Genomic DNA, 24,717 nt, shown 5'->3' with positions numbered 1-24,717 from the left:
CTTTTCTCAGTCAGTTTCTTACTATCTCAGGTGAGCAGCAGAAGTTAACTTTAGCAGTTTCTTGCCCCATTGTTTTTCTCCTTCAGGAGCTCAAAGACAGCTTCGTGCGCTGCCCAGCCCTATGGAAAGGGAGGCTCCCGGCATCCCTCAGAGCCACTGAACCTTGCTCCAGCCCAGAGGGACCTGTCTCTCCCACCCCCTCTTCCAGACCTTGACATTTTTTGCATGTATATCCTGACCTCCGGCTCTCCGCATGCCGGGCAGGGGTGTGCTCCCCTGTGGCTGTCCAGCAGCTCCGGAGGGAGGAGCAGGGACGGTTTGTGGGGCAAGAGGCACAGCAGCAGCGAGAAGAAAGGGAGGAGGGGTTTGCCACACCGGCCACGATCAAGATGTGACTGTAGGAGCTGGCTCATCCGAGCCCACCGAGCTGCTTCTCTCAGACCCTTTGGTTCATCCCTTTTGGAAGCCAAGCCTGCACACACCAGCAGTGGCACAAGCTATGGAGGAGGACATCTGTTCAGCCATTGTAGGGGGCATAGCAGGGGCCTTTCATTCCCAAAAGCCAATTGTCCAGCGGCCCTTCATGCCCTTCATTTCAGTGCCCACATGAGATTCCCTCTCTCCCCACTGCCTCCCCAAAGCATCAGACCCTCTCTTCCCTCTGTGTGCCCCCTTTCCCACCCAACTCCTGCTTCTTCTGTCACCTCCAGCTCAATGACATGCTGCTGGAGTGGAGGGGACACGGCTGCTAGGTGGATCTGCAGAACACGGTGTGATGAGGAAGCTGGCTGAAACCGATGCCCAAGTCTGCAGACTGTCACATTCAGAGCTGCTCTCCTGGAAGTGAGAAAATTTGGTCCCGATAGTAACACTTGGATCGCTGCTCTGCACAGATGTAACTCCTTTCTCCAGCTTCTGTTTTAATACGTGCATTGCTGCCTATTCCTGGAGATGAGGTTCAGCGCACGCTGCCGGGTGGAGGGAGCAGCCCATGAGACCCAGGCAGCTTCACTCTGCAGCCAAGGGGCTTCATATTGTTCCCCAAAAAAGTTGGCCATATTTGGAGACATTCTGCTCCAGGGGGCCATGTCTGGCTCCTGGAATATCCCACTCCAAAATCCCACCCAGCCCTCAGCTTACAACCATTGCACTTCATGGGAGCGGGAGGTTTGGTGGTTGAGAATTAGAGACACTGTGCCCTCCCTTTCTTTGGCTTCTACTGGTCCGTGTTACCAGGGGCAAGGGTCCTGGGCTGCAGTGGTTGCAGCAGTGCTCTTCAACAGCCCATTGCTGCAGCCATGAGGTGTCCTGGCAGCCTGAGGAGTCTCAGTTGGAGAGGGATGGGACCCGGATCGTGCTGCAGCTGCAGCACTGAGCTGCCTGGCTTTGGGGCTTTCCGATTCACAGCCCTAATGCAACATTAATGGGCTTTACTGTCACTGAATATTTATAAACCAGGAGCAAGTTCCTACCCATCTACTGAGGAACCAGGGAGAGCACAGACACCCAGCCTCTGCCTCCCCCTCCCCACACGCAGGGCGGTGGGACCTGCCCTGTCTGCCCACCCAGGAAGGGGAAGAAGATGCAGATGAGGAGGACCCACATCTGAGCTGTCCACAAGAGCTCTCCCTCCCCTTTCAGTCCTACATCTCTGCCTGGATCTGTGGCAAACCGCAGCAGCCCACAGCAACCCGCCTCCCTCCCTGCTCCCATCTCACCTCCCAACACCCCTGTGCTGCTGTACCCTTTCCCAGTGCCTCACTATCCCAACCTGAGTCTCTTGTCCCCCTTTTCTGCTCCCTTCAGCATCCCCTTTCCTTTCCGTCCTCTGGACCAGACATCTCCCTTCCCCAGACTCAGTTCTCCTTGCCTCAGTTTCCACTATTTCCCAGGGATCCTTCTCTTCTTTCTGCCCATCCTGGAGATGCCACTGGGACCTGGTGGCTGTATGGCCCCTTCCCTCCTCCTGACACATTGCAACCACATCCCGCAGGACCGGCCAAGCCATACAAACCAGCGGTGCACACAGTTGGCACATCACGCATGGGGACTGTGCCCACCACAGTGGTGAGGAGACCCAGGGCAGATCCTCTCCCCAGACCCACAGGCTCTGTTCCACACTGATGCCCACAGGGGCCTGTACTGACTGCTGCAAACAAACCTTTTCCAAGAGGAAAAGCACAAGGGAAAAAAAATGTTTCTTTCCCTTTTTCACCCAGTTTTGAAGGGCTGCTCTGGCTTTTGCTTGGATCTTGAAATCTTTTGTGTGGAGGCAGAATGAAAACTCACCTAGCTATGGCTATCTGGCCATCCAGTGGGATATGCCAGCCCCTACTTATGGGACGCAGGCACTTTTTGTTCCATCCAGCCTCCTTGGACCAGTGTTTCTGGGGGAGGTCGTGTGGAAATCCCTCCTCTGGGGTGGAGGGAAAGCCCAGGCAGGGTCTGAGCCACCTGGGGCGATGCTGCAGTGAGAAGCAGGGCTGGGCTCTGCAGCTAAGGGGTCTCAGGGGGGTCCTGGCCCATCCCCACCGCCCGGGGTGTACCCGGTGGCCGAGGCCACCTCTCGCTCATCCTGTTTGAGCCGTCAGCTGCAGCAATAAAAGCACCTCCCCATCCACAGCCCTACATTAAAAGAGACGGACCTAAAATTAATTTAGCCCTGCTCTTTGTTGTGGACAATACAGAGGGGATATTGTGTGTGGCGAGAGAAAGGCTTTTTGTTTGGGCGAGGAGACAGCGGCGGTCTGTTCTTGCGGACATCTGAAAACAAGGCTGGGAAGAGCGGCCCTTTAAGTTGGGCTGAAGCGAAAACACACAGCCCCATCTCACAATTAAACACAGTATCAAACCGAGAAAGGATCAATTGAGCCTAAAACAGAAAGCTCCCCATGTGACAGATTCCAGAAAGTACGTGATACACCATGCCCAGGGCTAGTACATGCCTGCTGTGTTTCCCAGTACATGATTAATTTGACTCAGGGCAGGAGGCTGCAGGCAAGGGATCTGCAGCACACACTGAAAAGTTTTAACACTTTGAAGACTGGAAGCGCTGCGGAGGCGAGAGACAAAGGCAGGGCTGCTGGACAGGCAGCCGGGCATGCCTAGTTCCTGCTCGCCGACAGCAAAGGGTCAGCTTCCACCTCAGTGCCAGTTCCGGGCTCGCATCCTCTCATCGAGCATCCTCGCATCCATTCCCTTTCTGGGAGCTGCTCCCCATGGCTGTGCTCGCAGAGAGGATTTTGGGGCTGGGGGACTTAGGGTCCCCAGGGCTGCAGCCTCTCCCCTTGGGAGCGGGTGACAGGGATCCTTGGGGAGGGCGTTTGCTTCCCTTGCCAGCCGTACAGGTGACCTTGGAGACGCGCAGATTGGAAACAATTAATGTATTAGTCCCTTAATTGCCACGGAGGAAGCCGGTGGGCACTTTTCCCGGGAGGCAAGGGGTGGCGCTGCGACACCAGCAGAGCAGCCTGTCCTGGTGGGGTGCAGGCTGGGGACACTGGGGTGGCTCCATCCGGGTCCATGCCGCCTCATGCAGGTCCTGCGCACCTCACCATGCTTGTGGTCCCTAATGCCAGCCCCAGGCTGCCATCCCGGGGTGAACGGGGTCTTTGGTGGTGGGACCAGGGGTGGCATCATTTGGCTCAGACAGTACAAGTCATCCCTGAAAGCAAACTGAGCCTAGGCTGTGGCTGCGCTCTCTGGAATGATGGAGGAGGGATCCAGCCTCTTTCCCAGGCCTGAGAGTGGTGCTGTGTTGGAAGTCCCTGGGAGCAATACTCTCCATCCTCTGCTGCAGAGATGCTGCAGCCCATCACTTGGGAGCCAGACCCAAGCCATGGTTTGGGGCAGGAGGAGCCCCAAGACCGCTTGTTCCTGTGGAAACACATCTGATCCCTGCTGAGCTGAGCCCCAGCCCTGCACTGCTGTTCCCAGAACAGCTTTGTCAACCAGGCAGCTTGGACTGTCTTGGGTAGGAACCAGACCCACAGGCTACCGAGAAATGAGCCCCACAGGCGTTTGGCATCCATGCCTCTCTCCAGGGTCACACTGAAGCGGTTGAGTTGCCCACATGCAGGATGAGGAGCAGGACAGAGCCGCAAGCAGCAGGGTCAGCCCAGCCTTGGGCTCTGCTTCCCCCCCCCCCCCCCCCAATAAAATGCAGCCACTCCTGCCTGCCTCACAGAGGGGCTCCGTTCATTATCCACTGCAAAGTGCTCCGAGATCCTCGGATCAAAGGTGCCGTCACAGCGTCGAGCCTGATTATTATTGATTATCCGTTTCAAGCCAGGTCCCAAACGAAAGCAGCGAGCCCTGAATGCGGAGGAGCCGAGGGAGGGCCCAGCAATCGACTGGCGATTTTTACTGCGGATGACCTGAGCCAGGGAGCAATTTCTGTTCATCCATCAAGGAAGATCCAGGCGTGAGCAAACAGTCAGGTCATGGGCATTCATTTTATTATTAAATCCTAACGGGGCCGCGGCTCGTGCAGCTGGATGTAAGTGATCTTCGTGTTAAAAAGATGAGCTTTGAATTGAATTTTGAAGCCAGGCTGATAGACCTGGGGATGACTCAGCCAGAAGAACCAGCCAGGCCTTCTCTTCAGGGAGGATCAGACACAGCCAGGGAGTCAGGGGCCAGACCACAGCACAACACAGCCCTCCCATCCCTCCTGGAGCTCCTGCTGTCCCCATTTTGTCCTCCTGCCCTCACACAGGCTGGCTGTGCCTTGCGTGGGGGTCTGCCTCCCAGGTTGCACTCATGTAAAGAGTTGTGCCCGTGCTCAAGAAATGCAGGTAGAGTGAATTGCAGCTGTGCTTCGCTGGTGTGAGTGTACCTGGGCAGGAGCGCACACTGCAACACATGTGGGTTCACCATGCATGGCTGTACCACGCACACTGCACCATGGAACAGGTTGCCCCGTCCCTGGCACTGTTCAAGGCCAGGTTGGATGGGGCTTGGAGCAAGCTGCTCTAGTGGAAGGTGTCCCTGCTCATGGCAGGGGGTTGGAACTGGATGAGCTTTAAGGTCCCTTCCAACCCGAACTATTCTATGATTCTATGCATGGCTGTACCACACACACTGCACCGCACAGAGCATCCTACACCACAGAGACCGCCCAATGCATGGCTATACTGCACACCATGCACGGCTTTACTGTGCCATTGCACCACGTGCTGGTTTGTGCACCCTGGGCCACACATGGCAGTGCCGTGAACACTGCACCGCATGCATGGCTCCACATGTGGTACACCACACACACTTGTACCATGCATCCTGCACCCTGTGCCCAACACATGCATGACTGCATTCCAGGGGAGTCCCCTCTGTGCCAGGGAAGGTGAAATGGTCTCTGCCCTGCTCCAGCAGCAGTCAGGGAAGCAGTCCTGCTGCTGCAGCTGGGAGGATGCTCATGGCAGTGAGCCATAAGGGAATGTCTCTGGAGGGGTGCAAACGCTGCTGTGGGCGCAGGAGGCTGAGTCCCCTCTTCTTACGCCCCCAGGAGGCTGCCTGCAAGGAGCAGGGGACAGCACAGTGCAGCCTCGGGGCGTCCTGCACCCTGGGAGCAGCGCGCATCCGCTGCTTGTAATTCCCATCGCCCTTCCTCGTCCTCCCCCTGCCCCCACAAGATTGGCTCCACTTTCCCCAGCAGGAGCCCAAGGAAAAGGAGAAAAAAAAAAAAAAAAAAAAAAAAAGGAAGAGAGAGAGGGAGGCAAAGAGAAGCTAAAAATCTGTCTTCTTTAATTAATGAGGCAAGCCAGCCTGGAGAGCACGTTTGGGATCGCAGGCCCCCAGCCAGGGGCGAGCCGCAGCCAGGGCCGGTGACATGGAGGAAGAGAGATGGGGGAGTGGGGAGGGGGGAGACAGGCATGGCTTTTTATACTCTCCTGTTAACTGATCCACGGAGCTTTCCTGGCATCGGTTTCAAAGGTATCCCTTCACTAATCCGCAGGGCTGTTCCAGGATGGCGGTTTTGACCAGCAGGAAGGGGGAAGGGAGGGAGGAGAAACGGTCACAGGCAGACTGCACCTTTTCACAGCCCTCAGGAAAGAAAAGCGGGGGGTTGAGGGGGGAAGGAGCAGAGGGTGGTGTGAGGCCGGGCAGGGGAGATGCTGGTGGCCTGGGCAGGGATGCTGCATGCTTGGCACTGCGGACGGCTCGCTGCAGCGTCCGGGGAGGAAACCAAACAGCACCTTCCCAATATAGCTCCTGCGAGCCGAGCTCTGCAGGTATCCCAAACACGTCTTCCCCGGCAGGCTTAGCTTAATATAGGCCGAACCCCTCCCTGCCGGTGCAGGAGACAACATTGCTGGCGGATGCCGAGCAGGGCAGGGTGATGGGATCAGCTCTGGAGTGGGTGCCGTGGGATGCCCACCCGAATTCCCACCACAGACGCTGCAAGGGAAGGCAAGCTGGCAGCCATGTAGTGCAGGCAGGAGGAGGGTGGCCCTATGGCATCTGTCACTCTCCCTGACAGGGAGTGTGAGTGTCACTTCTGCTGTGGGACAAAGCAGATGCATTGGCTTTTATGGAGGAGCAGCCCCTCAGGACCTGGTTACTGGGGAACCAAACGCTGCCTACCATTCTAAGGGGCAGGGGACTTCTTTAGCATCCCAGTATCATTTCCTCAAGTTGTTTTTCAGCCCCATGAGTTGTTTTTCAGCCCCTGGCAGCTCAGGACAGCCTCTGTCTGATGCTGGGCTGACCCTGGTTCTTCTGCAGCCATCACAAGCAGACACCAGCACCCATGGCCCATCCCTCCATGGGACAGAGAGGAGATTGGGAGCTCAGCAAGAACCCCTTTGCAGGTGTTGCAGGCAGCAAGGGTGTTTGGTCATCAGTGTCATTTTCAAATCACAGCCAGAGCTGGGCACAGGGAGCTGCGGGGGCAGGCTCGGGGAGGAGGTGCAAAGGAGAATTTGCTTATGAGCTCTTTTCCCTTGTGGGTTTTTTCCCAAGGGCTGGCAGTTGAATCCATCTGCGTGACACAAAGGGAGCTGCGCACAGACACATCTCCCGCCACAGCTCTGATTTCGCTGTCAGGTCAAGGCCAGTTTGCTAAACCTCGTGTTCTGGCATTGTGTAAGATTTAGGGAAAGTCAGGTGAAACCCTCACCCTCCCCGTGTCTCTCTGAAGTAGCTGTAGTAGCGTGAAAACCCAGATACATTCCGCTCTTCAGCACATCCGTCTAAACTAGCATCAAACCGGCTACAAAACTCCCCTTCAGTACAGGAAAAATGTCAGTCCTTCATTCAATAATATTTTTACAGCTTCTTGCTTCCCAGTAAACTCCCTGAAGTTCCAACAGTGTCAGTTTTGCATCGTTTGTGAAAGGCCCCTTTTCGAGTGAAGGAACAAGCTTTTTGTGTATAGGAAAAAACCACCAACCAACCCAACCCCTCCTGCACAGCCTAACAAAAGTGGCACCGGGTCAGTTGGTACCAAGGACTGCTCTGGCTTCCAGAGGACATGTGGGATGGGCTTTTCGGTCCATCCAGACCTGGCTCAGAGCATGGACAGAGCTGCTCCTTGCTGCCTGTGTAGCTGCATGCACAGTCCCATCTCCTGGGCTTCAGTGTGCTCACCGGTCCTCATTGCTCATTGGAGGAATGGTTTCCCCCACTGCCATCTTTGCGTGGAGGGCCCCAAGGAGAGAGGAGAGACCTTTCTGCTGACCCTGATGCTCCCAAGCTCCAATGTACTGAGAGAGAAACTGGTGCACATTCTGCACAGAAGGAAGGTGGTGGGAAGGCAGCTGGGAAGGGGCTGATCTCCCAGTCCAGTTTTACACCACAGCACTGGACACAGGAAGACTCAGTCTTATGTCCTATGGACAGGGAGGTTTGGACGGCTGCTGCCTCTGAATGGGAACACCACAGCTTCCAGGTCTACCCAATACAGAGACCTGACGAATGTCGACTGAGTCACATTCCTCCCTGACCTTTGTCCATGGGCTCATTGAAATAATTGATCCTAGCCATGACAATCACACAAGGACCAGATGCTTGTCACATTGCCTCTTCCGTGGCTCCTTCCTTCCCACCGCTCTGGCCAGACCCAAGTCTTTCTTTGCCAGAGCTTCCCTTGCCCTGCATCCCCCGGGGCCATGGTGGAGCAGTGTCCCAGATGAGCAGGCTCGGTTGGCTCAGGGGCTCAGGGGGCCTGGGGAAGGTGTCTATCTGCTGCCCACGGGGAGATCCAGCCGGTTGTTTTGCTGGTCTTATCTCCAGAGTGTTAATTATTGCAGCCCCAGGTGGCATTGTCCTTTACTATTACACGGTTGACCTATATCTAATCCGTCATCATCTGAAACCCTCTGCCCCGTCCTGGCATCCCCCTTTGCCCAGCATCCCCCCTGCCTCCGCATGCCCCTCCTGCATAAACCAAGTTACTTTCAGCACAGAATCAAAGAAAACCTTAATTTTCATCCAGCAAAGCCTGGTGAATCTGGAGACCCCTGGGGCAGCCGAATCCCCACCGAGCAGGAGCTCAGAGCTCACAGTGGGTCCTCCCCATCCCGCCCTCATTACCCCCGCCTGCGAGCGGAGATGCCTCTCTGCTCTCCCTGTCTTTTGGGCTGCTCCCCACTGCGAGAGCAGCACAAAGGAGCCCTCCCCGCTGGTGTCCAGGCCAGCAGCATCTCTAGCGCATGACTTGTAACCCGCCGAGCCCGGCGCTGGTCCTTCACACGCCGTGAATGATAACAGGGAGCCGCAGCCCATTGTCTGCCGGCCGTTGCGCCGGTTTGTCAAGTTTGCGGTTGCATTTTAATCCTGACGCCTTTTCAAAGCCCAGCTGCGCATTGTGTGGGCACAGGAATTCTTGACTTGCAAATCCCACCACCCCTCCCAGCATTAATTTCAACCTTTCTGGGGCTATGGTGATCGTCCGCACATTGAATGGGGGGTGGAGGGGAAGCATCTTGCCCCCTGCCATGAATAACAAGCAGATGAGAAGCAGCAGAGGACAGCAGAGAGGCTGGAGGAGCCAAGGTGACAGCAGTGGTGGCTGGGATGCTGGGTACAGTACTCAGCAATGGGATTTGTAAGGAGACGCCTGCCAGCTCCCCTCACCCTTTGCCTGCCACGCCGGGTTTGGTGCCTAGAGCCGTTAACAACCATATGCAGTCACCAGCAAACAGGGTTGAGCATCCCTCAGTGTTGGACCAGTGCTGAGCCACAGAGAGGAAGGTGGGAAGGATGGGTATGGGATAGTAAAACGCTGCTGGTGCTGCAGTGCCAGCCGATGGCTGGGCTGGCTCATGTGGGTTTTAGTCTGTCTCCATCTGTGTCAGGGCTTGGGAAGCCACCCTGCAGGCTGGAGGGAGAGATGCTACCCACACCCATGTGAAGCAGACCCAGAGTCAGAGCCTGCCCATGCGGGTGGGGGTCCAGCCTCGATGACCCAGGTGGTCCCGTCCAGTCCTCCAGTTTAATGCAAGCCATCCTCCTGCTCTGCACTGAGAACAATAGGCAGCCTGTGTATGAGGAGATGGGCCTGCTGCCCCAGCTCTCCTACGGGCTGGCTGAACTATCCCCAGACCAGTTGGGCAAGTTTTCAACACAACCAAGTTGGTTTTTTCATTAAAAAAAAAAAAAAAAAAAAAAAAAAAGAAAAGAAAAGAAAAAAAAAAAGAAAAAGAGAAAAAAAGCAAAAGAAAAAACCCACACATTTGTCAAAGCTGAAATGTTTCATGGAACTCTATCGTTTGGGCAGGCTTTTGCCAAAAGCTGGGCAGAGTTTTGGTGGCAGCCTGCCCGATTTCCTAACCCTTTGCCTAGCAGACAGCCTCCAAACCAAGGTTCCCAGGACTCCTCCGTGCTGCCAGGGCTCACGGCTCCCTGGCCCCGTGCTTGTGGGAGCAGCAGAGCTGCCTTCCCCTGCTCTGGTGGGAGGACACCGGCTCCAGGCACCGCTTTGCACAGGACCCCACGCCTGTGGGCAGGAATCCCACGCCTCACCCCACGTCTCTTGTCTCTTTCCTGACATCTCTTGTCTGCTGGAAGCAGCCCCAGCAGCCCTCCGGAGCTGGGGCAGCGCGGGAAGTGTCAACTGACAGCTCTGCTTTGTTTCAGGGGGAAAAAAGAGAAACGCAATCCCTTCTCATCTTCTCTGGTGGCCTTGCTTACATCCCAGTGCCTCACTTTGCCAGGTTCTGGGATCGTGAAGCCCTGGAAAAGATCCTGGCACTCAGGGGATGAAGGTAAATGTTAAAATAATCAGAACAACTGGATCCCAGATGCCTCTACCACCTCCTGCGCCAGCACTGTCCTTCCTCCACCACTTTGCAATGCTATCACATGCATGTCCTCACCTCCCAGGACCCCTCTGTGTGCTCTCCCTGTCCTCTCTCCTTCTCTCCAAGGCCCGGGTATGCTGCAGCCATCCCTTCTCCAGCCAGGCTTCCCTCCTCTGCTTAGCTGCCTGCTCTGATCTGTGCAAGGTGGTTGTCCCTCATTCCTTCTTTGTGTCCCTGAGCGTCTTTCATCTGAGGGCACAGACCACAGTCAGGCTCAGCAGAGCCTGGGAGCCAGGACCACTCACTGGGAGCCTGGAAAATGCCGGAGTATGAATCATGCAGAAGAGGAAAAAGCATTTAGGTTCTCCAGGACACTGGCCAGGAAGCAGAACCCTGACCCCAGCCATCCTGCCCCAGTAAGAAGCTGGCCATGGAGGACTGTGTGGCTTGGAATGATGGCTGTCCCCAGAGCATCGCTCTCAGCTCAGCAGAATTCCCTGCACCAAGCAGAGACAGAATTATCCCCTGTTTGTTTGCCCCGATTTGTTTTGAACAAAACTGTGCTGCTGGCTGTTTATCACTTCGTTTTCCTCCAGGAGATGAGGCAAGTGAAGGAGATCAGCCAGAATAAAACACGACCTTTATGGGCTGTGCTGTGGGCTTGGACTTTCCACCTACCGCCTCTGTGTACCAATGGGGCCTGAGATGAGCAGATGCCAGGTGCCATGTTTGGTGTTGGCAGAGGAGCAGCATATGTAGCTCTGAGCTCAGGCCCACGGGATACTCCCCAGCATGTGCTCATGACACCCACCCAGAGAGTTTTTGTGCCACAGCTCAAGTCACTTCCTCACACCCAGCAAATTCCTCCTCCCGGTCCCTGTCTCTCCCCGGTGAATCTCAGCAGAGGAGGGCTCAGTGCCTGTGGGAGAGCACTGCACACAAGACTCCATTTCTGGGTCGCTGTAAAGACCCAAGTGTGCAGGGACTGCCCCCGTGGTCTTGTTCAGTCCCCAGACAGGGTCGTGTGTGCAGCACCCCTTATGAGATATGGTCATGGTCCTGGTCCTGAGAAGGGTTGGGTTGTGTCTTGGCTTGTGTGGTGTTCAGATAGGAACCAAATGTTCATTGCATTTACCACAGACTCTGGCTATGAAAAGCCCTTCTCTGACCCATCTGGGGACAAAATCCAAAGCCTTTTCCCCCAGTGGGTGCATTCTGAGATTTGAAGGCATTTACTGGGTAGCAGTGGGCATCAGAGACATGGCGATGGACTGAGGAAGGGTGTCCTGGTGGCGGTGTCTCTAAGGAAAGACGGGAAGAGATCCCTCCCGGCTGCCACCCTTCACTCCTCCTCTGAAAACCAGCCTGGAGAGAGGTTCCTGATTGCCTAAGCCAAATCCTGCGTGTGGACGCAGTCTGCTGAGCTCGAGGCTGCTTTGACACCGCCAGCCCTTCTAAGCCTCAGCCCCACTCTGACAGTGATCTGCCCACTGTCCTACTGGTTTCTGCAGGACTGAAGAGCACTGAGTTCCAGACACAAAGGGTAAATCTGTGAATGGGGACAGTGAAAGTGACAGTTCTGACCTTCCATGAGAACAAAGCATCTGTCATGATATGCCCTATCTCCTGCCTCGGTGTTTGGGTGAAGGTCCCGAGCTTCAAAATCCCCCACCTGAAGCACCACGGAAGGTGTCCTCCATCTCCACCAGACGCCCAGCCATGGCAAGGTCAAGTGATTTTTGGTCAGAGCTAACGCATACCCCTTCCAGACACAGAAGAGCCTTTGGGCATGCACGGGGAAGAAGGAGAGCACGCAGACTTGCCTTGGCAACTCTGGGAAGGCAACCAGCTTCCGGAAGGCATTTAGGGGCACCCTGGGAGGGCACACACTGCCCCACGTTGTCTTTCTCCTCCCTTCGCTGGGTCCCCGGCAGGTAGCAAATAACCCAAGCAGGTTTGTTCTCTGTGACATTTGGAGGATGCCTCCCAGAGATGAGTCAGGCTCTGCCTGCTGCGGGGAAACAGTGATGCAGTCTTGTGGGACAGCTTTAGCGGCTGTGGAGGAGGCAGACTCACCTGAGCCAGCCTCTCTAGTCTGGTCCTTGGGAACTGCGTACCAGATTGAGTCCTGCAAGGGCATCCCAAACACCCTTCCCTTTCTTCCACAGTCATTAAGGTGCTTAGAAACTCCTGCTGCAGCCAGAACTGAGGTGCTCTTTCAGAGAGGTGGCCACCCAGAGGTATCTCATGTGCCTTTGCCTGCAGTACTCCCACCCCATCCTTGCCCTGTTGCTAAGGTGCTTAGCCTAGCAATGACTGCTGCTGACATGAGACCTTTGACACTGCCTATCACATTTCCATCGAGCAGCAGAGAACAATGAAAACAGAGATCCAGAGAGGAGGAGAGGAGCCGAACCTGCTAATTACAGCGGTAGAACAACATTCAGCACCTGCTGCTGGCAGTAGGGTACTTCTGCCAGGGGCTATATGGAAAAACAGGTTTGGTTGGTGGTGAGAAACAGGGCAGAGAAACAGGATTTATCAGGGCCAGGAGTGGTGGGGAAAAGGTCGGTCTTATGACAAGGAAATAAGACAAACTGGTGGGGTTAGAAGCTGGGTGAGTGCATCAGCGATGCACCCACTGCAGACAGCCTGGGTCTGCGGAGGGGCCAGTGGTCTCCAGCACTGCCCTTCCATCACCTCTGCGCTCAGCTCCGTGCAAATCAGTGTTCTCGTCCTCCTGCTGCTCTGCCAGGGTGATTTGTGTCAGCAGGGGCTCTGGCCAAGGTGATTGCAGCAGCCTATTTTTGGGAATGCCCTTGAGAATTGCAAGCCAGGAAGGTGGAGCCCAACCGTGCCGGTGTCCGTGCCCTGGAGGAGCACTAACCCTGCAGCCCTGCTGGCTGCAGTCCAGGGCCTTGCTGATTGCATTGGGAACCTTCAATAACGCAGTACCCGGGTGCTGGAGGGGCTGCCTCCAGGCTCTCCGGGTGCTTGTGAGGGTACAGAGGAGCTCAGCTGGGGCCACTTCAGGCTGCAGGAGATGGAAATGTCTGCATTCGGGTGCTGGGATGTTGGCTCTGAAGGTGCTCCCTAACTCAGCTTGGTTGCTGGATGCCCATGGAGTCTCTGGGGTATTTATTTGGCTCTGAAAGTCATCAAGGGGCTTGTCAATGCTCACTCCATTTTAGGTACAGACAGGGTTTTAAGGGAGAGGTCTGCACCTAAATGTACATGCATGCTGTATTGACCATGGAGCTTGATTTAGCTCATCTTAAAATTCCAGGTAACATCCCACTGAGGTGTTGTTCATCCCCAAAGCTGCCCCACTTCACCTGAACATGGCATCGGAGCACGAACAGGGATCCACGTGATCAGCTTGTTCCTGGGCTTCACTTGCTCTGTTGACTTGCAACACCATGAAATGAAGGCAGAGACCTGGGTGAAAGCATGCCGACCGCCCTGCAGCTTTGCCTCCCAGACCTGCTCCTGCAGGATGGGTGTCACCCTGTGGGACCCGGGGTGATGGTGACACATGGGATCCTGCCGTTTCCAATATTATGTTACACCTCAGGGTATGAACTACGCCTTGCATGAGAATGGGTGGACTGCCAGCCAAAAGGTCTTGCCTAGGTCCTGTCTCCAGCAGCAGCTGATACCTAGGGAAGGATATAAGAAGAATCAACTAGGTTAAAAAAGACCTTTAAGATCATTGAGCCCGACCATTACCCGACTGTCAGGCCCACCACTAACCCATGTCACTACGGGCAAACTGATCTCCCCTTATGACTGCCCCTCATGATTTCCCATCACAGCCACCCCTCATCTGACCCCTCATAGTGCCCCACACTGTACAGCTGCTGCCTCTACCTCTCATGGCCACCCCTTACCTCCCCTCAAGATCTTTCCTTATGGCCACCCCTTGCAGTCCATGGCCACCCCTGCTGTCCCTTCACGATCCCCTCTCACCTCTCATGGCCACCCCTCATCTCCCCTCACTCTCACCCTGCTGAGAATGGCACATGCCCTACTTCCCCCATCACTTGCCCAGCCCCTCGCTGGCCTTCCCGAGCTGGGTGCCATTGGCAGAGTGCATGACTTCAGTGGGTTTCTCAACCCTAATTGTGTGTCGATGTTCATGCTATGATGCCCTTTCTGAAGGAGCTCCACAGCACCACAACACATTACTTGAAAAGTTGCTTCCTCCCCTCTGCTTTGACTTACTGACTGAGCAAGCCCTGCTCACCTTCCCTTGCTGCATCTCTGCACCTCCCAGCTACCCCTCAGGTGTCTCTTCCTGCTCTGGCTGTCCATGCGAGGTAGCTGTGGCTCACTTGTATGGGTGAGAGATGCTGTGGCCTGCAGTCACCCGAGTAAAGCTGTAGTCTTGTGATAGAGACTACAAATATTGTTGAATCTATCTTTCTGGCATACCTGCTCAAGACGAGAAACCCTGTTACCCCTCTTCTAACAAGGCACAGCATGGCCAGGTATAGAGCACTCCTGTATACACAAAACAAGTGGTTGCAAACCAGGAACTGAGCCCACAGCTGCCTGTCCCCATCTGAGAGGTGCTTTGCTAAGCTCACCCCACCAGCTGACCAAAATCTGTCCTGTCATCACAGCGACCAACCCTCCGGTGCTGCGGTTCGTACGGTGCTGTGAGCATCACCAGGGCTGCCGCTGCCTCAGGTGCCTGTGGAAAGCTGGCTGGAGAGAAGTGGCATTTCACACACAAAGGGAAGGAGGGGATGGAGGGAGGCAGGGGAGTAGCTGAGCCAGTGGAACTGTGTGCAGCCATAATCACACCATAAAGCAAGGCAACAGCACCTGGAAAACAGCCCTTGCACGAGCCGGGCAAACAGGCCCTGGTGATCAGCTCTGCTCTAAGCAAAGCCTGGTCACTCACTCCCCTGGACGGTGTGCTCACACACTGCCTGCCCTCAGGGTCAACGCTTTGCTCCTTTCTGTCTACGGAAGAATTGCTCCTCTCTTTACGGGGTCTGTTTGCCTTCATTAAATATGAGTTGTTTTGTTAAAGAGGAAGGCCAATTGTTTTTGGCAGTTTGTAAAGGTCCCACCCAGTGGAAACGGAAAAGAGCAGAGGATGGAGGAAGGCTGGGAGGGAAGGTGTCACAGCCCTGGCTGGAGCGTCCGCTGCTCTCTGCAGCATGGCTGTGGTCCATGTGCCCACATTTCCCCCACTGGGCTCCCTCCAGCTGACCCCTCCATAGGATCAGAAATCCAGTCAAGGGCAGAAGTGTGGGGCCAGACCCCATAACCCACCTGAGCTGTGAACCTCCGTGCTGTGTATGGTCCATGTAGACAATGGGGCACAGTGGATGCTCAGCTCTGTCACCAAGAGAGAACCTGGTATCCCTGGTGTTCAGAGATGCTCAAGTGCCATGCTGGGAAGCACAGGCAGGGACTGGGAAGAGCACATAAGTAAGGCAACTTCCCAGCAGCTGAAGCTGGTGGGAGAGACAAGGCAGACTTTCCCTCTCTCGCAGCCCTGTCCCACACACGCACACTTCAGAGGAGAGCTGCAAAGACCTCTGCTCCCAGGGCTGGCCTCCCCCCGCTCAGTACGACTCCTCTCGCTCGCTCAGCAGCTCAGCCCTGAATCCAGGTTTACGTATAAATAAAAAGCGAGTGCAAAATCCACCCTGGGGTCTCTCCTGACTCCCACTTGGCTCCCTAATTGGAAAGTCTGCCAGCAGGAGATACTGCAATGAGCTAAAGCAGAAACAAACTCCCTTTATCCCAGGCAGAGGCGGTGTGCGGGGTGAGGTCCCCAGCCCAAACCGCACCGGCTGGGAAGGACACGGAGCAGATTAGCACAGACCCAGCCAGGCTCTGGGTCTCCATCAGGGTCTGGGAGCTTTGCTGCTCTGCTGTGCCCTGAGAGAAGGGACAGGCACGTATCAGAGAGGATCGTGCAGCAGCTCACCCCCTGGGGCAGCGCTTCGCAAGCCCTGACCACTTGATACCAATAAGGAGAGACGTTAGGACAGAGATATGATCCCAGTGCAGCACTGGGTAGGTGTGTGGCTCAAACACCTGCATCTTTGCAAAAAGACACCTGATTTCAACGTTCCCCCATTTGCTGTGCGCTCAGGAGAGAGGTTTCCCCAATTCATGCACAGATCCCATCGAAACACTGCTGACCTACAGGGACACCCCCTCCATCTGAACAGCCTAAAGGCATCAAGAGTTAGACTCCCATCTTTATCTCCTTCCTGGAGGGGAAAACTGACCTGCACACCTCACGTCCTCTATTACTGTCAGCCAAGCCCCATGTCACAGATGGTGTTTCTCACAGGGGTGGCAGCACCACGTTCCATGGAGGCAAAGTCCCCACACTTCACCAAGCTACATTGCACCTCAAACACGCATATCAACAGCCAAGAGCCACCTGGCACTGTGAAAGACAGCGAGGAAACCTCCTCCACCAAACCCCCATTGATTTTTTTTTGCTGCCTTCTTTAGTTTTTGGAGGCCCTGGAGGCACAAACATTGCCTCCAGTAGAACGGCTTCAAAAGCAGCAATGATCTCAGTACAAGCAGATCAATGTCCAAGCACTTTATGTTTTCTGAGAAAATAACACAGCTCTTCTGCTCCCGGTGTCAGGGAGGTTTGTTATGTACACTAGGATGCTATGTTTGCCCTGAGAGGAGGGGCTAAATGCTGTACAGGTTCGTACTCTTTTGGTGTAGCATCACCCAGCCTCGATGAGCTCACCAGATGAGGAGATCGGGAAGAAACCCAGGGAGGGAAGAGGGACAAGGTATTGCTACATAGTCTGTGAAGCCAAAACCAGAGTCAAAACAGGTTCCCTGAGCTGCTGACCACCATTCTTGTGCAGAATCGATTTACCCCCATGAAAAGCAGGGGAAAGATGATGCTTTCTCTCTGAAAGTTCATCATCGTTTCTGATGGGCGCAGGACCCAGATAACTGGGAAGTTAAACTTCTTCCAACAGAAATACAATTTTGTGACCATTTCTTTTATGGTCAGAAACCAATCCTGACATATGGCATACAATGGTATTGCTCACATTGGCTGTGTGAATTAGAGCATCAGCTGACCCAGAAAATGGTTTATGCCAAAACACAAGCAAAACCAGTAAGATCACTACTTCGTTCATGATGTTTGGACCAAGAGGCAAGGTGAAGATGCAGTATATTCACATACATCTACACACACAAACACTGCTTCTGTGGCTTTTGGAGAGTTTCTCGTACTCATTCTCATGACTTACCCTCCAAGATTGCACAGGAGCTTGCAAAAGCACCATTATAGCTGTATTTTCTTCCTGGTGAGATCCTGGCAGCTGAGTTTTACAAGACTCTCCCTTCTACTAATCCTACTTCCTGGAGGCATTTAGCAACTAATCTGGATTACCTCTTTCTACTGTTCTGTGGCAAAAGAAACCTCATTGTTTCAAGTCCTGTGGGCTCACTGCAAGGCAGTGGCCCATGGGAACATCCCCTTGTCTTCCTAATTTGATTTAGGTTGCTCCTTTGCCAAGACCCCTCAAGTCTCGCGTGTATTTAAGTGGGCCATGGCATGGGCTCCAAATACACACTTCAGCTAGGGACATTATCCTGTCGTAGCAAGCCACCCTCAGACCTGGGCTTGCAGCAGGAGGATTACTGCTGTTTAGTAGTGGCTTGTTAACAGATGCCTTAAGGAAATGCAGACAGCACAATGCTGACCCACAGCGTGGAGCTGGAAACGCCTTCCTGGTCTGATCTAGTCAGGAGTTTTCTACTTCAGAGCATCCCTTTTCAGGTTTTGGCCAGCCCATGTCACTGCGGGTCAGAGCATTCGAACAGAACAAGTCCAACTGACCACACCAAACCCTGAAGCAAGCCTCTGGTTACAGTCAGCCAAGAAGCAATCAGCAGGAGTCAGAAGTCCCAGGGCTTCGCAAGCCAAATATGCCCAAGCTTGTGCATATAAAAGCCCATGGTCTGCCAGTCTTGGAGCTATTTTCCCAGCCCTCCTCCAGATCCTTGACTGTGTCATTTGCGAGGTGGGATGCGCAGAGCTGCCTGCAGCACTCAATGCAAGGTCACCGTGACACCACCCATCTCTCTAACGCCTTTGTGAAGCTCTTCACATCCTTCTCGACAGTCTCCTCTCTGAAACCTCTCAGGTTTATTCACCTTTCTGGTCACTGCTGGGCTCTTGAGCAGAGGTCCTCATTCACTTGTCACAAAAGGATCCAATTCCTGGGAGGTTACAGCCGATTCAGAGGCCCTCGGCATAGAGAGTGGCTTTACAGAGGCTCAGGATGGGCTCTGCTCCCCTTTCACATGCACCACTCTGCTTGTGTTCATTTATTCCACAAACTGCCCTTGGGAAGGACCAGCCTGGCTTTGTGACCAGGGATGACCTGCTCCAGAAGGAAGGATGCTGGTGGCCGTACCTGAAGTCTTCAGCTTGCTCATTGAGCCAGGAAAGACAAAGGCACCAGCTTGTGCCCAGCAGCAGCATCACAACGGTCATGGTGCCAGGATGCTGCACTGCGGTGTGGCAGTTCCTAGGAAAACCAGTTGGGGCTTGTGGTGTTTGCAGGATTTCAAAGCTGGTTGTTGCAAAAGCTTTTCCTGCCTGCTGACCTACTCCTGCCTCCCCAGTCTCCAGCCATCACTGCTTCACACATGGCTCCAGAGGTGACAAGTCCCTTGCCTGTCCTGGTGAGCACTACAGGTAGGGTGAGGCTGAATTGCTCCTGAGCTTCCAGACACTGCACCAAGCTCTTTCCAGCTATTCTGGCCTCTGCCCTGGCTGTTTGCTTCCATGCCTCCTGCAGCAGTCAGGCAGTGATTCTCCGATGTAATACACCATTGGCAAGAAGCACTGAAGCTGGGTAGCTGGAGGACAATCTCCTCTGCTCTACATGGGTGAATGACACTAGTGCTGGGGCAGAACCTTGCTGCAGACCTGGATATCTCTTCTGCCTGTGGGATCTTTGTCAGAGCAGCTTGGAAAAACAGTGAGGAAATGGTCCTCCCTTTAGCACTGCCCCAGAGGGAGTCCCAGGTGCTGGGGAACAGCGTGGGGTCAGTCTCCTTCCCTCCGAGCAGGGCAGCCAGCTCCTCAGGGCAGCACTTTGGAGCAGCTGAAGCAGCATCTCCTCCTGATCCAATAGGGAAGAGCTGACCTTCTTCAGAACGGAGCTGTTTCCTCAAGCTAAAATTAGGTTTTCTAAATACCCTGCCCTTGCTCTGTGGCTCCAGAAGCAACCCCAAGGCCCAAAGCGTTGTGATGGCATCCAACACACTGTCCCACAGGGAAGGGAAGCCCCACGTTTCTCCTTCTCCTTCCAGTCACAGTGCATACCACCCTGGCTTCCACACTGCCCCAGATCTGCATCACCTGCTTCGTCTGTAGCAAAGGATGCATCAGAGCCTGTGAGAAACCAGGCAGAGCAGCCCAGGACAGTGTGTACCAGAAGGATAATGTCATGTGTTGTGCTTGAGAAGCCTGTCTGTGTGGTGGGGGAGGACCAGCCATGACCACTGCCTCCCCTTTGCATTATAGCGCCGAGGACTCAGCCCCAGGTGGATCCTCTCCTTGCTGGATAACTTACACGTAGCTCCCCAGCTCCATATACTCAGCTGTTCCACTGATATGGTGCCAGTCTCAACACATGGAAACCAGGCCTTCGAAATCTTCCATAAGCTCATGCAACTTTACATTAGCACACAGCCTATGAGCTCGAAGCCTACAGGCTGAGACCAGCAAGCCTTCCATAAAATATCTAGCAAGGTAATGGTAGCTTTGCATGAAGCAGAATGCAACGCTGGAGTCGTCCATCTTCCCAGCTACCACATTTTCTTGGCTGAATGGAGCTTTTATTTAACCATAGCATTAAATTCAGCACCACCTGTTTTCTGCCTGTGTCACCAGGACCTGGAAGGAATGCTTTCCTCACAGCTTTCGATGCTATTTGCGAGGATATGGCTCCTAATTGCAGCTCTGCTATGTTAACATTTCCAGGAATTTTCATCAGGCCATTCAACACAAACTCTTCATTTCTGGGAGGTCCTTTCTCTTAGGAAACCTTTTGCTATTCTTCTCCCAGTCCTAGAGGTAAATCAGAGGAAGATGGGAGATAACAGTGTTCAATGTCTTTATGAACCAATTTCTGAAACATTTTGTGCTCAGGGACTATCCACCCCCTTTGACTAATTCCACCTTACTCCTCCTTACAAAGCCACAACCATTCCCTTCAAGACCACTTTCCAGTCCACCCCTTTGTCAAACTCCAGCTCTACAGTCCACAAGCAAAGCTGAAAACCCATCCCTCCTTCCCCTACCTTGCAATTGATGTAGGAGAGCTGGACAAAGCCCTGGCCCCAGGTCTGGTCTGGCAAGAGATGCCCCATCCTCTCCCATCCCTTCCCCATGCTCCTGCTGAGTGACCGAGTGATGAGGGCTCTCAGCCTGCTCCCAGGCAGTCCCAGTCTGCTGTCAGCACAGTGTCAAGGGTTTCACTCAGCACCTCCTGGGCCGGCCATTGCCCTGTACACCTTGGACCAGACCACCAAAAACCTCCCTGAGGTAAGCTGTGGGTTGACACACTGCCTGATCCCCATGAACTGGCAGCAGGCAGCAAACAGCATCCTGCAGCCCCTGCTCCCAGCAGACCTGCTCCCCACTCTTTGTCCCTGCTCCCTTGTCCCGCTCTCATGGATGTTTGGAGCTGGCTCACCCCACAGCTGCCGTTCCCAGCTCACACAGAGTCCCTTTTCTCCTGCCTCTATCCAGATACCAACACCAGCACTGCCTGTGCTGTCCCCAGCGCGCTCCATTGGCCAGCCTTGAACGTGCTCCACCACCTGCTTGCCTTTCACATCTCCCCTGCATAACCCTTGGCCCAAAGCCCTGCAGACAAGGCTGATCCTCTGGAGTTATCTGCCAGCACAGCCTGCCCGGACTCGCAGCCCTCCCCGAGGCAGCTTTCCCCAGGGTGGAGGGGGAAGGAGGCACCAGTCCTGTCTTTCTTCATGTCAGCACCTCCTGCCCTCATCCCTGCGTCGTACTGCATCTGCATCCCCCAAGCATTCCCTGCACCACTGGTACCCACCGCACCACCACCTCCATCCAACCCCCTGGAGCGCCACAGGGGAGGTCACAATGTTTTGATCGCTCTGCCTGGGGACAGTTCCCTTGTTCTCGTTACAAACCCCTTCCCTGCAAGCAGGGAATGCTAACCCCATCCCTTCACACCACGCAGTGGGAGCAGATAGGGGTACCATGGTGAAGAACCCCATCCCACCAGCGCTGCAGGGCAGTGGGTTGTGAGGGCAGGCAATGGGGTCTCAGAGAGGACCAAGGAGCTGTTTGGACTCATCTGCCTCTCCCTGCCTCTGCAGGAGGGTATGGGTGAGATCTTGCTTGCCAAGAGAGCCCCATGGTTAGTCCCCTTGGGTTGTTCATGGCTTGGACCAGATCAGGTTTCTAAGCTCTTCCCAAGCCGGTAACTTTGGGTTGTTGTTTTTTTTTGTGACAAAAGAGCACTGATTTTCTCCTCTTTCCTCCCCCTCCCATCCTCCACCCTGCGATTTGTGGCCTGGCCTGAAGATGGTGAACAAGCAGCAGTGCTCCAGCACACTGCCAGGGCTGAGCTGCCCCTTCGTCCACTCAGGTCACCTCTAAAGAGCCCATGGGCCTCAGCATCATCCTGCTGCACCTGGCCAAGCAACATCCCCATGGTCTCCTGCACTGCCTGTCCCATCATCCCAAGAGAGCAGGACCCAAGAAAGGAGGAGGCAATGCTGTGGCCCCTTCTGCCTCCAAAAAGATGTTTTCAGCTCCTTGCTGAGCTGGAGGCTGTCAGCATGAGCCACCATGTGCCTCAGTCCCCCACTGCAAACAGGGCTGGGAGCCCTTTCCCGGGGTGCTGTGGGGATGAATGCAGCAGATAGCATGATGTTCCCAGAGCAGGTAACGTCCCCCTAATTAAGATAAATACTAATTAAGTCTGGGACTTTGAAAGAAGCCCTGGGAGCAGACTCCAACTCCTGTTGAATTTCAATGGGAACGAGACACCTGACTCCAGAAAAACCCAGCCTCTGATATTAAGCTTAAATGGGCCCTTCTCTAACGTTGATATATTGCTGCTCTGTAACTCATGAGTGCCTTCCCGTATATCCGAGCACAACATCAATGTCCTGGAAATGCTAATCAGGAGCTTTAGGAGGGCAGCAGCGAACAGGCTCCAAGTCAGATGCCCATGATCATCCTGTGCTATTAAACATTATGGACAAGCTTTAAGCAGAGCTTACCCGTATTGCGCACGAAGCTCCGGCTGAGCCCCGGGTGCTTTGTGCATCCCTGCTATCTACAGAACTGCCTCCTCCTCCTCTTCCTTCTCCTCCCCGCTGTGGTGAGATTATGCTTGCCAGCGCAGGTCCTGCGCTGCCTGGAACACCTTCACCAGGGTGAGCAAGGTGAAAGGATGGTGCTCACCTGATAGCTGGTTCACACACGCAGTTGTGAGTGATGAGGGCAGCCTCCCAGAGACCACCAAAGGAAAGCGATGGGAAGCAAACCCTTTCCCTTGGGAGCAGACTCCCAGGCAGCCACCAAGTGACGGGAGGGTTGCAGCCCCCCTTTAAGATGCCCACTCTATGCTCACGCATCATCACCTTGTCCTGCAGAAGGCGTGAGCCACCCCTGCAAGGACCATGCTGTGGGGCCATGTTGTGTGGCCATGGCAGCAGGAGCCCTTTGGGGAGGTGGAGGGACATAGCACTGGTGCAGTGATGGAAAAGCCCCCAGTGAGGGTGATCCAGGAGCATGGATTGTCCATGCTCTGGGCTTGGGCTGCGGAGCCATTTGGGAACACCAGACCGTGAGACCCCTCCGCAAGCCACCGCGTGTGCCGCTGGCTCAGACCCAGCATTGTGACCGACTGGACTTGGCGGGCCCATTGCCAGCCCAGAGGTCTGCAGAACACAACCTCTCTGTCCTCCTGTCCCGCTCACCAGCGCCTGGTTCACATTAGCATTTCCCCTGCCCCCTCCTCCAGCCATGTGGACAAATCCCCTCAGCTGTCTGCAGTGGGACCGGCCCTGGAGCCCTGCTTCGGTTTCCAAGGACTTTTCCCAAGTCTCCGGTACACTTTAGCAATTAGAGGGTTAAGTTTCCTCCCGGCCTCGCTGCATTAACTGGAAAGGAATGAAGTGTCAGGCATGTTCTCACCACAGCAGGCTGTTGGAAAGCAACTCCCTTCTCCACGCACACACACCTCCCACTGCTGCGACCAAATTATTTTCTATCCTCCAGAGACCCAGTATGCCAGACAAAATCTGCAGCATGACTCTGATTCATTGCAAAAGGATGCAGATGTAATATTCCCTTCTCCTTTTTTTGTGTGTGCCGGGGCTTCTCGCACGCTAATTCACACGGCATCTCCGCGCTTGGAGTTTTACAGCTCTCCTGCTCTCCTTATTATTTTTCCTTCGGAGGGCTCCGACGCCCCTCACTGACCCTTGCCCCCACGTCCTTTCTCCCGGCACCACCAAAATAAAGACACTAAGCCTCCCATCTCCAGCGTGCAAAGAGGCAGCTCTCCCCAATGTGCTAATTAGCTGAGTGTTTGGAAGTAAATAGGTATGATTGGTGGTAATTTCCTGGCTGAAGGGGTAATTATTTGTTTCAAACAGGCTGCAAAATAACCCCTGTAAGGTGAGATAGGAAACTAAATTCAAAAGAGGTTTCCTATTCCCACTAAGCAGGATTGAAAACTGGTTTGAAATTCCTTTTTTTATTTATAGTACATGGTATCCATGGAAACCTACAGAGGAGGTCATGGTAGCTAGGCCTCCGTTTCACCCTGCTCAGGGGATTACCGTTGCACAGTGGTACGCAGCCGTGTAAGAAAGTAGATTCACAATTCCCCACAAATAGCACACACACACCCCCACCACCACCACCCCCCCGTCAGCCCCCAGCCTTCCTGGAGGGCTGCAGGAGAGCTTCGGGGAGGCTCATAAATCTGCTCCGAGACGGGAAAGTGATGGGAACTCCGCCTCCAGCATCCCCCCGAAGCAGTAGGCTCCCCGCGGTACCCTGCGGGATGGAGCCGCTCGGAGTGCGGCAGCATTGGGATGCTCTTCCCTTTGCCCAGGCTCAAATCCTTGGCTCTGAAACCCTGCACAAAGGGGAGGAGCACCCCAGACAACTTTCCGCTTGGCTCACCCAAGTGAGGAAAGCCCAAGTATGCTCCAGCTCCCAAATCGCAGGCAGTGATGTGCAGGCAGGGCATCTTCTGCATTCACCTCTCCCTGTTGTTCTGAGGAAAGCCATTGCTTTAAAGGGAGAGGGCAAACCGTGGGGAAAGGGATGCTGCAGAAATGACAGTGATTTTTGGCTGGATCCTCAGGGCATGGTGCTAGGCACCACTCCCCTCATCGATTTCAGTGGTGGGGGGAAAGGCTGTTTCTCACCTTCAGG

Source organism: Lathamus discolor, chromosome 10 (genome assembly GCF_037157495.1).
Source record: "Lathamus discolor isolate bLatDis1 chromosome 10, bLatDis1.hap1, whole genome shotgun sequence".
Lineage (NCBI taxonomy): Eukaryota > Metazoa > Chordata > Aves > Psittaciformes > Psittacidae > Lathamus > Lathamus discolor.
This window is presented reverse-complemented; position numbering follows the sequence as displayed.